Raw genomic sequence first — 15,262 nt, 5'->3', positions numbered from 1 at the left:
TTTTTATAAAAATTTTGAAATTCCTGTGCTTTAAACAAAAGTTATTGCGCTTTTGGCAGCGCACTAAGCTTTACGTTCTGTTTAAGGCGAATTCACAGTCAAGTTTCAAACCAGTACCACTCAAGCAAACGCTTAGTCGAGTTTCACTACAAGTGTTGCCAACTACAGCAAAAAGTGCAATGCGGAACTAAATTTTTGCTTAGCTTGTTTTAAGCATTTCAACTTTAATTTTAAAACATTTGTTAATATTTAAAATTACAAGTAAAATATTTTAAAATTTTTTGATTAATTTTTATGTTAATTTGTACTGATTGAGTTATGCAAGCTATCAATGAATTATGTAAATTTTATTTGTGTTCAATCAATATAATTTTGTATGTAATTTGAGGCTTTTTTTTTTTTGTTTTTGAAAAGTTTTTCTTTGACTACACACGGCGTATGATTAATAGCGCTCGTTTAATTGAGTTATTATATAAAATTGTATACAGACTACAACTATATATGTGAGTAATTCAAATTGACTGCCTTTGTCACGCCTTTTGGTGTCGGCAAGAGTATGTGGCATGAGATCATCGAGCGATAAATCGACTTTATTGTCGCCCCAGAAGATTGCCCACTAGCATGGACTTTCCAAAAAGCAGCCATTTGCATAACTAGCTGTAAAAGTGTTTTTAGCAGCAACAACAATCGGCAACGATTGGTTGAATTTCAAATTCCGCAACACTAAATGATATTCGAGCTAAAAAGAATGAAAAGAAGTGAAATACACAGTTAATATAGTTGGCGGTGCTAAGCGGAAACCAGTTCTAAACAGTAGAAAGAGCCACAGCCAACAAGCGCTGCTGTTGGTCGGCAGAGCAGCATTGGGGGACCACCTTGTTGCCTGAGCCATGAAATACAATTGGATTGGAACGGGTAACTTTGAACTGGGCGTCTAGGTGTTGGCTTTGCCACACAAGCAAAGCAATGGTGTCCAAATTGATGTTTCAATAAAGACTATAAATTTATGACAAACGAATCAAGTGGCCAGACCACAACACAGCAGACAGACAGACAGAGCAGCGCGAGTAGGTGTCGCCATTGGTGCCACAATGAATTAATTTGGACAATTTATGAGCCAATCTAGCCGGAGCGCTGAGCTTACAGCTCCGGTGGTCGCGAGGCGAGTATTGAATTATAATTTGATGATCGAACGCGCATCTGCATACATTAAGCATTCCCAGCATTTGATCAGGCCACATAAATCTGACAGCTGCGACACAATTAGCCAAGAAAGCAGCAAAGCCACCCAAAATTGACAGCAAAAACTAAAGCAGCGCTACATAAATAGTTGGCATTGCAGCAGTAAAAGCTGCAAGCTACAGCTAGCCATTTCAACTAGGTTAGAATACAAGTAAAACATAAATAGTTTAGTAACTAGTTTTAGTTGCTAAGTAGCTGTGACTTCAAAACTTATTTATGCTTATGCACATTGTCCATGTTTTGTTTAAACAAAGCTAAGCTATTAATAAACATATGTGTAACAGCTAATATAATTTAATTACTTGCATATCGTAAAACATGACAATAAAATCCAAATACCCAACCCGGACAGCTACACTGCCCCAACGTTGCAAGTCCAAGTCAGACGCAAGTCGCAAGTCTGAGTCTGACTCTTAAAATGTCTCATTTAAATAACTTGCATGCATTTTGTCATCCTTTTTGTCTGCCAGCCAAGTCTCGCTCGCTCTCTGCAACTTAAGTGCTGCCACAACAGTGTGGCGAGTATGTAAATCTGTTGCAAGTTCGCTGAGTTGCTGATCGAAGCTGCATACATTTGTTTGCAACAGATTTTGTGCATTGTGTACATAATGGAGATATATATTTTGAGTTTAGTTGACAAATTTTTCGCAAAGTTAAGTGGGGGCAACGCTTTTTATTTTAATTAATTCAAATGTAATTCAGCTGCGAGTTGCAGACGCTGCCGCGCTGATTGAAGCTCAAATCGCTGAGTGACGACTGTTAAACTAACACAGACAGGCCACTGTCACTTTTTCTTCTGCTTTGGCTGCTGCTGCTGCAGTTGGCAAGACGACGTACGGCTCATTGAGTAAACGTTTTGTGATTTGTAACGATTGTGCAGTACATAAATCAGTCATGGATTTATTGCGAGAAATGAAATTTTGCCGTCGCTTGCAACTGCCAACTGCCAATTGGCAACTACAACTTTTAGTTGCTACGACTGCAGCGTCTGCTTGGCTGTGGCATTGGCTTTAGCTTTGGTTGTAGCTGTGGCTCTGACTGTGGCTTTTGGGTCGTGCTCGTGTGAGTGGCGCTGCGTGTGGGTCGCATAAATTTCACGCTTTTGCGCAGGCGCTGCTCAAAATCGATGTTTCTGTTTTGTTTTCTTCTCTGTGTAGTCTTTTGTTGTCGTTTTATTAGTTCGTTGTTAGTTCGTTGTTGTTGTTGCTAGTGCTTTTTATGAATCACGCGTCCATGCATTGCCGCTAGCAGCAAATCGATATGTTGTCTATATAGCGCATATATGTTTGTTTGTTTGTTTAGTCAGCGTTTGTGGTTCCTCCTAGAACCAGGAAGTTGTACTCCCAGGGCCTTAACATGTGCTCAACAAATATAAAAACTCTGACCTTTGCCTGTCTGCGGTCTGGCCCAACTCTCTCGCCAAAGCCATAAGGGCAAGCTCACGAGTCTCGTCATGATCTTTGGCTTGCTTATAACTGTGTCTGTGTGTGTGTGTGTGTCTGGGCTACGTCTTCAACTGTTAAACACGCAATGCGCTCTGCTAATTGTCCCGGCCTACAACAAATGCTCAACTAAAATGCAAGGAGCCCAAGCCGAAGACAGTGGCCAGTTACTAAATATTCCAGCGTAAAATATATTCACATCATATCTGATTGCATGACAGTTCTCAATTACATTTTCGGCATTTTCGCACACAAAACGCTGCTGAGCTGCGAGCTGCCCCATTGCGAAATTTGAGCGAAATATGAAAATGTTGCTAAATATTTGACATTTTAATGACAATGCACAATTGCCTAGTGCCGAGTGGCTAAAAGTTATGCAAGTTGCCAGAGGCCTATAATAAAATATAAATATTATTTATTTTAAGCTGACTGCCATAAAGCTAAGATGAACATTGGAGAAATTTAGCTACAATGGCAACTGAAAATTGTTGCTCTTTACTGAATTTCCTTTTCATTGATATTGTAAAAAGTTTAAGTTATATGCAGAATTTTAAATCAACCTCAAACCAAATCAAAATTAGGCGCATTAACAAAAAGTAAATTCTTCTCTTTATTGATCTGACTTATTTATTTATTTATAAAGAGCTAACAAGTAATTAAAATTATGAGCTAGCAATGGTGTTGAGCAATGGCGATGATCTGACTTATTATTATAAACAAATCTCTCTACTTTCTATATGTTCTATAATTTGGTTTGAGTGATTTCAGTCTATAAATTCAAAAGATTTTTATAACAACAATTACAAAGATTTTAAGTAGTTTTTTCCTTTTCTGTTTAAGTTTAATTTCAAATTCAATTGAATTTGCGAATCTTTGCTTGTTGAAATAATTATTGGAATTCATAATACTTATTTAAAATGCTTTATAATTAAATGTTGTATACATTGCTAAATATTTTTTATGTTAAACAGCAACTGTGATATAAATTAATGTTTTAAATTTGTAGCACACATTTTATGATTAATTTTTGTGATCAGTTATTAAACGTCTTATTTAGATAAGCCATCGCTAATAAGTAGCTTATCTTTTTATAGCTCCAAAGCATTAATTTGTAGCCAGAGCAGCAACTACAACCTGTTTAGACGCTACAATTAAAACCCACTCGAATTAGAGTTCAATTAAAAATCCTTTGGGTTCGTTGCACTCTAAACAAAAGATTTTTGTTTTCCCTTTTTTGTTTGGTGTCAGGTTTAACCGTTTACATTACCGTTAGCTAGCCAAAGCTTATAATTTATGGCTGGCAAAAGTTTTGCCTAATCCCTGGCCTAATCGTCTGGGCGGCTGCATGCCACAGCCAAAAAGAGTTCCCTGCAACAACAACAACAACCAAAAAAAAAAAGGAGCATGCCACGTTTTACTTTCGTATCGTTTTCGTTTTTTTTCTCGAGCTTCATAATTTATTATCGCTGCAAAGGCATCTCAATTATGGCTGCTGGCAGACATGCCACAAAGCGCGCAAACGAAAGCAAAGCCAAAGCTGAAGCTGAAGCCAAAACACACACAAATCTGTATCTTGTGGCTGCAAATGCGTTTGCTCAAGCGAAATCAGCAATTACAACGAAAACTTTATTCAATTAACTTTTCGCCTAATGTCGTAACCGTTTGCAAGAGTTGCTAGAGTTGCAACGTGTGTCTTGCCACACGATTGCTGCAGCTCGCTTTCGTTTATTGGTGTGAAAATCTGCAGCTTCAATTTCCAAGGCGCAATCGTGACGCTGACGCTGATGCCCGGCGGGCCATACAATACACGCTAAGAGTTCTCCACACACCCCCTCCCAACCCACTGTACCCCGCTTGCTATTGCCCTGCAGGCTGCCATTGTGTTGCAGCAGCTCTAAGTTTGGTGTTCTCTTTGCACAATTTGCTCACTTTTACTTTCCAGGCGCAATTGCATTGTTTTCCATAGAGAGCGGCCACCCCCCCACAGTCTGCACACTCCTTGTTCGGCACCATAAATACCGCCGCTATATCATTAATGTCTGTGTGCATAGATTAATCGTAGACAAATTGTCGTCATGTCTGGGCGTTGTCGCTTGCATTTCAATTGGGTCTCTCCCCTCCCCTGTCGAAGCAAACGAAGACATTTACCAAAACCTGGCAGGTGTCTTTTCCCCCTCTTTCTCTTACCTGTTTGTTTGGCTTTTATTGTTGCTTGTCACTGATTTATGCGACTATTCAAAAGAGTCAAAATTCAACCTTTCAAATGACCAAACAAAATGAACAAATAGCTGGAGCGGGCCGCTGTTAATAAAAATAAACGACTTTTGGAATATCCCTGTTAATTAACATGAAGAAGATAGAAGCGGTGATTTACTCGCTTCACAATATTTATTTAATATTTTCAAATAAAATAAAATTTATACTATATATAAATAACAATTATTATATAGACAAACTCTTAAACCAATAAACTCTGTTGTATAAAATGTATTACAGAAAAAATATCTGCATGAAATAATTTAAAAAGTTATTGTTAAATCATAGCAATTAATTTATAGAATTAAACAATATTAGAAGCTTTTTCAAAAGCGTTACAACATTGAGTTTAAAAGTCTAAACAAAATAGATAGAAATTTTACTTAAATAGTTTGATAATAATTAATTATATTTGCTCTTTATCTTTAAATATAACTGCATTGAAAGATCATGATGAATTCAAAAAAAAGCGTAGCAAAACACACTTTTATTTCCAATTCAATTTAATAAATATTAGGTATAAATTTAGTACTAAAAATATATTTTAAAGGCAATTTATTTAAACTAGAATTATAACTTTATTTGAAAATACTATTTTTGAAAAGAAGCGTAGCTGCACTTAAATTAAAAGCATAATTAAACAAATATGATATTCAAATTTATTATAAGTCAATTGATATAATTAACTAAAAGTTTGTCTAGCTTCGAAAATAATTTTGAGCTCACAACATTTTAGTTAAAGGTATGAATTCATCAAATATACACAGATTTATTATTTAAATATTTAAATAAGAGTTAAATAACAAAGCAATAGCAATTGCTTATTAGCTTTGATTATAATTTATGCATACCAAAGAAAGCGTAACTAAGCACACTTCAAATCCAGCATACCCTTTAGACTTTACCTAACCTTAAGCATATATTGACAAATTCCAAGCGTAGCTTGAGCCTCGGATCACAGCACGCTTCGTATGGCATTAGAAATTCCAGGCATAGAGCATTGAAGTTTATTGACTATTGAATTACTCCCTCCCAGTCGAAGCATAGGAAGTGACTACAAGTTGTTGGGCTGTTGTTGTTCTCGGGTTTGATACTTTTTATGACGCCCATGACAAATGTCTTCCATTTCCTTTTTGCTCTTGAGTGGCTGTGGCCATGTGATATGTATGGCTGACCAAAAATGTCGCTGGCGAACGAACGGTTTGGGTCTCAATCGCACTTGGGGTATGCCAAAATTGCGGCGTTCGTGTATTTTGTTTCATTTTCGGTATAGCAGAGTGGAGTGTATAAGGGCTAAAAATGCGCTAATTACACGCACTCCGCATTGGTTAATTGAAGTTGTCAACGGGCATGTCAAAATATGCGTTGCAATGCGTTGGGATTCGCGGTTAAGGCAAATCAAAAGCGTTTACCGATCAAGGGCATGTGCATAGTTGTTGTTGTTGTTGTTACTGATCGTGGCCAATTATGTGTGTATTGTAGTAAAATTTACCAAAAAATAAACGTCGCTGCTGCAATGGCGCCATTAATTATCGCAACGTATACATTTCTTCATAATTAAGCGGGTGAATGACACAGAGCAGAGCTGACTGCTCTCCCTAATGACAACATTGCTTCCGTCTCATTGCACAACAAGAAGCGGCAGAGAGTTGAGTTGGTAGCGCTGGGTCTACTCCATTAGCTGGAGTGATGCAGCGGCTAATAGTGCAGCATTACTCATGCCCAGCAGGACATCGTTATGGGCAACAAGCGTGTCTAGAGCTGCTGCTGCAGCTGGGAAGTTCGCAAGTCGCAAGTTGCAACTCTCAGTGTGCGTTCGAGCCTAAACATGCAATTGAGAAATTTATTAAAAATCATTTTCATTAATTTGGTTATTTATGCACAGGATCAAACATTCAATTAGGCTGATGTTATAAATCTCGCATTCATTTTTCACATGCTACAGCCACGCGTAGTGTCTATAAATCACAGACAGTTGCAGCCACAGAACTGCAGCAGGCAGTCCCATAGCTTAGCGCTTTAGTCAATTTGTTAATTAAATAAGTCTTGAGTCTCTAGTCTTCGACTTTATTTTTTAGCTTCACTTTTAATTTATTTTTATTGTTGCGCGCTCAAAGGTTAAAAGTGAAAGATCTCCTGCTGACTTGGCTAGCAACAATGACAAAATGCTTAGCGAATTGTGTTATTGTTTATGATATTTTGTACTTTTGTTTTTATTGTCATGTTCGGCACGAAGCCAACAAAAAATTGAGAGTAATGAGATGCACAATGTACGATAATAAAAGCAGCTTAGTGCTTAAAATGAACAAGCAGTCAAACAAATGCACTAACAAACAATTGTTATATATATAAAATATATATATAAAAAATCAGTTAACGTATTGACATGTACTGCAGCTGAACAAAACAGCGCAAAAAAGAAAATTATATAAACTAAAACAAATTTGGGACATTTGCTGAACTCTGGGGTTGACCTTATGAAATCTCAGCTGCAACATAAAGCACAAACTAGATATGAAATATATATATATCGATTGCTGCTAGCTCATAAAATCAGCTTAATAAAAGTAAAGCAAAAAAAAATCAACTGCTGCTGGTTGCTGCTGCTGCTTGGGCATCATCAAAAAGCCGACAAAAGGGGCGTGTCGCAACTATCAGCACGGTCAGGCCCACAGTTTGACTAAGGCAAGTTGCATGTGTGTGTGTTCGTGTGCGTGTGTGTGCAACAATTTTGATATAATAAATTGCATAGAAACATAAATTTAATTTTTAACGCCCCAGAACGACAGCGTCTAGTTTTCGCACAACAACAATTAAGACATCTTGGGCGCGCACAGTGGGAAAGAGCGCGCGCGTGTGTGTGTGCAAGCGAGACAAACTGTGCGCTATACAAAATGGTGGTTTAAGCTAATGTCGCCGCTTAAGCTGGCACTTGGCTGTCGTCGTCGTCGTCGCTGCAGACAAATAAATGGCGCTACAGTTGGCGCTTTTCGCACTCTCACATTTTTCACTACCAGCGACGCGCCCTTGGAAACGCCCCCCCTACGTCCCAGCCCAGCTTGACAGTATTTGCTTGCGTCTTGTAATCATAAGCGCTGCAAACCAAAACTCATAACGTTCCGCGCAAGCGCGCTCAGCACATATTTGTGGACTCTCGGCGACTCCAACTTCAGTTGATGGGCGCACGCTTGTGTTTGCTGCTGCTGCTGCTGCGCGCTCGCTGCTGCTGCTGCTGATTGATGAGTTTCATTTGCCATTCGGACAGCGCTACATTAATATCAACAACAGCGTCAGACTCCAGCTCATCAGCGTGTGTGTAGGACCTTGCGCTCTCGCTTTCGGGCAGGCGTAGCGCATTTCGAGAACACCCAGGAATTTGTGGCATTTTATGGCCTGGCCCGGCCTTTGTGTTGTTTGCCTATTGCGGCTCGAGTGTTTGCATTGCCATCCACAAATCCACTTTCCATTAGGTACACACACACACACAGCCACACACACAACTCAAGCACTCACACCTATGCCGCATAATCGTTCTGGGCCGTATTAAATTTATGTGTATCTCTCGTATTTAGCTGTGGACTACAATTTGGCCTTGGGCCATTCACTTCACAACTGCAAAGTCCATTGGTAAGCGCAAACAATTGGTTATGCTCAGGACCTTTAACACTTCTGCGCTGTGTAATCAGTTTGTGTAGAGCGTGATGATTAATAGTTTACAGCAGCTGAAACAAATTTTAAAATATAAGTATTTTCAATTTGAATTTTTTCGGGGCTGCTTGGCAGTTGCAAGCAGCGACAAGTTCAGGCGCCCACCAAAAAATTCCAGCGCTGCGTTAATGAAATAGAAAAAGTCACGAGCTAACATTGACATATGAATCTATAGAGACAAAAATTGTTACTATAGTAATAATAATAATATTTAAAACAAGCAAATTTTATAGAAATATCGAGCAGGAGACGTGCCGGGTCGGGCGTTCTTATAAATTGTATCGGCTTGAGTCTGAACCAGACCTTAAATATTTATTTCGGGCCCAGAACAAGGCCTATTTCGTTTAAATAAATCATGGGTAAAATATTAAAAAATATTATTTTAATATAAATAATAATGAATATAAAGAATAATATTAATAAATAAAATTTTAAAAAAATATTATATTAATATAAATATTTTTTAATAATATTTTACCCAGAAAATTGAGCAGTGGTCTGGCTGCTTTAAATTTTCATCGGGCTGGGCCTAATTCGGATATTAAATATTTGTTTCGTGCCCGGGTAAGATTGAATAAAATTGTTAACGTATCTAAAAAAATATGATGGCTAAAGTAATTAATTTAAGAAATATTTATTTTATAGTAATATCGAACATAACTTGGCCTTGGGCGGGCCTCATTATTTATTTCAGACACCAGAGCGAAGTGCGCTACGTTTGAATGAAATGTAAAACAAATGAAATGTTAATAATATTAAAATTGTAATTGTGCCGGGACGGTCTATTTATAAATTTGATTCGCGCTGCAAATATTTATTTCAGGCCCAGTTCTGGGCCATAGTTAGTTTTTATTAAATCATGTGATAAATATTAAAAAAATATTTATATTATAGTAAAATTGAACAGTGGTCTGGCTGTTTTAAATTTTCAACGGGCTGAGCCTGATTCGGGCATTAAATTTTTGTTTCGTACCCGGAACTGACGCCCGCTAAGTTTGAATAAAATTGATTGGTTAAAGATAATAATAGAATAAGAAATTATTATAATAAAATGTAATAAATATTTTTTTATAATAAATATTATTAGGTTGGGTTAAAATATTTATTTCAGACCCCGCTTCGTTGTTTAAGCAGGAAGCCCGTGCGCATCTCTAGTTGCCAAGCATCATTACTCACAAGCACTAATCCCAGCGACTCCATTTGCCAAGTTTTGCTGCTCGCAAAAAGAAAAATCACATGCGCAGCATTTAAAGATTTTTTTTATTTTTTTTTTCGTGCTGTTGGTGTTGGGTAAGCGGTAAAAGCGGAAAAGCAGCGGCGACGATAAGCAGCTCGGAAAACTTAGCAGGCAGAGAGAGTCAGGAGGCAATTGAGTTGTTCCAGTGGCCAACTGGTTGCTGCCACTGCAACTGGCAACAGCCTAAGCATGTGCTGCACGTAATGGTGTTGCATTTATTAAAGGCTTTTGTGCGTGCGGGCTGCGCGCTCTCGCTCTCGCTCTCTTTGCCTCTCTGCTGGCTGTTTGGCTGTCTGTTTGGCTCTTTTGCATCTTTCACATGCTTAATCCATAAATGGAAATTAATGGTTTAAATACGAATGTAGTATGCGCGCCTCGCCGCTGGTTGCCGTCGGTTGCAGCAGCAGCAGCAGCAGCAGGCGCAGGCTAATGGCTCTGGCCCCGTTAACGGTAACATTTTGAGTGCCACTGCCGAGCCCGAGCCAAGCAAAAATATTAAGACATAAATGTCGTCAACAATGATACGGACTTTGCCAGCTTACAGCTTACGTAGCAGCGCGAGTCTGTGGCGTGGGCGGCACAGTGGTGCGCAGCTGCATAAAAAGTAAGCAATGAAAAGCAAAAAAAAGTAAAAATGGTTTTTCAATTAAGCCAAGCGCGCATTATGCATATATCATCTGATTGGCTGTCGTAATGAGCAGCACAATGCTCTAAATGCCACAGCAAATAATCAAGCGTGGGGATTGCGCGCAGCAGAGATTAGCGCCCACCTTTGGGGCCCTTTGGGACCCTTTGGGTACAGCAGCTTGGGTCATTTGCCGGTCTAGGCCAAGTACTCTCGAGGGTTGACTGTGGTCAGCAGGCAACACATACATACATAAGTGCATATAAAAAATGATACCACAATTTATGGGCGACATCTAATGGCAGCAGCAGCAGCGAAGAGTTGGATGCTTGCATCAGAGTTGGCGGATTTGTTGGGGCAAGCCAACGCAGTCGCAGTCGCAGTCGCAGTCGGCTGCACATAAAACATAATCAAGTTCACATTCAGCAGTCGACTGGCGACAATGGCAATCGCATCCTGCCTAGAAGAGCGACTCCAGCTCGACCGTTCGCCCGCCGCCTGACTATGCCAAGATTAATTTCCAAGCATATTGTCATATTTTCTTGTCGCATGCGTCACTTCAGCTGCTGCAGTTGCCAGTTGGGAGTTGCTTTATAAGCGTTTTGATGCCATTAACACACACACACACACACGCAGACTTTTATCAGCTGTAATTTCCATAACTTTTTTGCTCCAAATTATTTACCATTGGCATTCAGGCTGAGGCTGCAGCGCATTTATCAACTGCATACACATCCTCAGCGTCTCTGAGCCTCAGCGCCTGTTGTATTAATTGTTAACCATTTGGCAGTTGGCAATCGCATTCATTGCAGCAGCCTCGCACTTGGTACTGACCACTTGGCACTTGCTTTAGCCGCAGCGTGGGCTTCACATTAGTTTTGGGCGTGGGCGTGGGCGCATTGCTCTTGCATTAATAATACCAATTGGTATGTGCTTAATGCGCTGCAGCCTCCGGCGAGCGTTAATAGCATCGCCTCAGCGCATTGATGTCAATATTTCAATGTCTAGCAATTTATATATTTATTTATTTGGACTTGAGCATATGCTAATTTACTTGTAGACAATAGCGGCCAATACAAAAAAAAAAGACCCATCAAATTTATGTGATTTTGCACGCGCAAGTTCGTTGCCTAAGTCATTTGTTTTTTTTTTTTTTCGCAGACCACACACATGGACGCCCATGCGCTCATCAGCAGCAGCTAAAGTCACAGCAAGCTGTAATTTCGTATCGTAGAGGGGGCGGGGGTAGGTGGTTATCATTGATTTCACTTAGTTGAGCAAAACGTACAACAAGCCCGTTAACAATTTGCACAAAACATTTCGGCCAGCCTCACAAAATAAAAAAAAAAATACAAAAATATGAAGAAAATTTAAGTCGAAATTGAAGTTGCGCAACTTTTTGATACCTTAAAAAATAAAGTTACATTTATAAGTTAAAATTGTTTGAGCAGCAGCGCAGCAAAAATTGATTTTTTAATATTTTAAAAATATTTACAATAAATAAAAAAATATAAAATAACGCACATAAAATATTAATTTAACGATTAGAGCAGCAAAAATTAATTTTATTTAATATTTTAAAAATATTTACAATAAATAAAATATATAAAAAATTATAAATTGCTGCAAAAACAGATTTTAATTAATAATTAAAAAATAAATAATATAAACAAAAATTATAAATTCATTTCTTTAACGAATAAGAATGATTTTTTTTTTAAACATATTTAAATAAATATTGAAGCTTTTTCAGCTCAGCAGTAATTCATATATTTAATATTTTATTTTAAATTTTATTTATTTAATAATATTTTAAGTCCTTTAGCTGACTTCTCTATAAATAAATGAATGAAGATCGAATGTTAAATATTTGCAAATATTTTATTTAATACTATAAATGCATTTAGCTTAGCTAAGCTTTACTTATTATTTAACAAATATTTGTTAGTAAATATTTACAGGGTATTAGCATTGATCGAGTGAAACAAACAAAAGCTGAAGATACAATTGCCGCAGCGGCAGCAGCAACAACTTTACGAGAGGGCGGACGCAACGACAACGCACGCCTGTTCGCATTCAATAAATAAAATGTCAAAACAATAATGAAATGAATTATGAGCGCGCATCAGCAGCGACGGCAGCTCAGTTGAGGGCGAGGGCGAGGGCTAAAGCCTGTGAGAGAGATCAAAAGAGAGGGAGAGAGAAAGAGAGCGAGCGAGGGCGGGCGTGGGCTACCAATTCGTTTGCTCGTTGCTTTTATTTATTGATTTCGTGCGTATGCACAATCAGCACAAACAGTCTGCGAGGTTCGCAACTTGGAGTTGAAGCTGGAGCTGGAGCTGGAGCTGCTGCATTCTGCCCCTGCCCCTGCCCCTCACTCAATCGTATGTGCTTACAATTGTCAGAACGCTCGTTTGGCTGGCCGGCCTGAGGGCAGCCAGTCGCGTAATGAAATGCTGCAAGTGTATGTGTGTGAGCATCTGTATGTGTGTGTGTGTGTGTGTGTATAGTTGGATTACTGCTCAGCTAACGCCATTCAGCTCTTGCTATATATTCGCAATCAAAACTTTCGCTGCCAAAACGTAAAAAAGCAATTATTTCGATAAAAATGACCGTTTACTGTCGCTTTGTGGATATTGAGAGCCAATTTATGTACACACATACACACACACACACACATACATACACACATACGTGGTAGTCGCCAATGTTACAGTTGCTGCCTTTAACTGGGTCAAGGGAGTCCAGCGCAAAAAGCAAATAAACAAAAATTATGTGCACAACACACAACTGTGAGATGCTGTTCGCTGTTCTGTTCGATTTAGTCAAATAATAAATATGCGCAGAATGAACTCATTAAGTGAAACGAGCAAAAAAATGTGTAACAAAAATTCCATTTGGAAAGGCGATCAGCCAACCCACTTGAGCAGCAACTTGAGTTGAAAAGTGAAAGAGAAAGTTGAGCAGCGAATTAGAATATCTCGCTATATGCATGTGAAATGATTAAAATGTGTGGCAATTAAAATTTTAAAACAAGTGTGACCTAAATTCTAAATTTGCATATAGATTAAATCTCTATGAGATTTGTGGTAACATTTTTCAAGGGTGCCAGATTTGCTTATTAATTAATAAATTATAAATGTGGGTTAACGTTCAAGCAACACATTATAGGGCTAGAGTAGCTTAACTTAAAAAATAATAATTAATAAATGAAAGCGAATTAAGTTATGGATCATTGGATATATACTAAGCTAAACTGAAAGTAAGTTTCAATTCAATATTCAAGAGTTTAAAGAGAAGAAAAGTATGCAAACAAGCTTAGAAATTAAAAAATGAACATTAAATATATATTTCTTTATAAGGAACGGCTTAGGGTAGAGCAATAAATCAATTTTCTTAAGCGATTTGTGGAAACTTCTATCAGCTCTAATATATTATTACTCATATCTTAACAAGAGCAAACTCATTGAGATCTAAAATTCTGTTAAAATATACATCTGCCTTATTTCATTATTAAGAAAGACTTAGTGCTTAGCAATGAATTAATTTTAAATTGCTTACAGCCAAAATTTGTTGAGCGAATTGTGGAAACTTCAGGTCTAATATTATTTTCGAGCTAAATTTGTTTACAACTTGGGCAACTCATTGAGATAGATTCGATTAGTGTAATTAAAGTTGTTTAAATTCCGTTTAGCTTTTAAGCTAATAGCTCAATCCTTGACTCCAATATATTATTACTCATACGCCAAAATTGTTGAACAACTTGAGATATAAAATTCTGCTAGTGCTTAGTATTAATTATTATTATTTTAAAAGGCGTACGCCACAGTTTTATAACAATTTTGGTAAAATTCCTTTAAGATTTTAAACTAAATTTTATTCAACTTTTTTGACTCAGCTCTAATATATTATTACTCATACGCCAAATTTGTTGGACGACTTGAGAAAACTCATTGAGATCTAAAGTTCTATTAGTGTTTAGTGTAATTTATTATTATTTAGTGTATTATTATTAATAAAAATATTTCAAGCTGATTTTGCTACAGTCTTTACAATTTTGTTTAAATTCTTTCAAGCTTTTAAACTAAATTTTCTTAAACCTTTTTAAAAGATCACCTTTGATTCAGCTCTAATATATTATTGCTGTTTAGTGTTAATTATTATTAATTTAAATAGTACACGCCACAGTTTTTATTACAACTTTTGTTTTAAATTCCTTTAAGCTTTAATTTAAATTTTCTTTGACTAGCTCTCGCCTTAAGCTTAGGCACACTTCAATCAACAGTTTTGTAGGCAATTTTCAGGTTCTCAGTTTACATTAGGGTTTACAATCTGACACGAGGGCTGTAAATAAGCGATTCGTTTATATGAATACAGCTCATTATGGGCAACAGCTCATAAAGCTGTGGAATTGAAGGGTCCATAACAAATGCCATATATGCGGGGCAACCCGTGATTATGTTTTCCGTTTCGGTTTTTATTTGCGTAGTTTTCTCAAGATTTATGCGCTCGGCTTTGCGTTTATGGTGCACTTAAGCATTGGCCACTTAACCATTTTGGGCAGCAAATTATTAGCGCGAGTCCGAGAGTACGAGCGACAAATAAGGCGTACAATTTGAAACGCCCAAAAGTAATCGATTTGTATCGATATATATAGCGCATATACTGTGTGTGTGTTGTCTTGGTCGATGTGCTGGCCGAAATGTAGCGTGCGAATGTTGTGCAGCATTAAAGACTAATGCGTGCAATTTA

This window comes from Drosophila busckii, chromosome 2R, assembly GCF_011750605.1.
Source record: "Drosophila busckii strain San Diego stock center, stock number 13000-0081.31 chromosome 2R, ASM1175060v1, whole genome shotgun sequence".
Classification (NCBI taxonomy): domain Eukaryota; kingdom Metazoa; phylum Arthropoda; class Insecta; order Diptera; family Drosophilidae; genus Drosophila; species Drosophila busckii.
The sequence above is the reverse complement of the archived record's forward strand: the minus strand, read 5'-3'. Positions refer to the sequence as shown.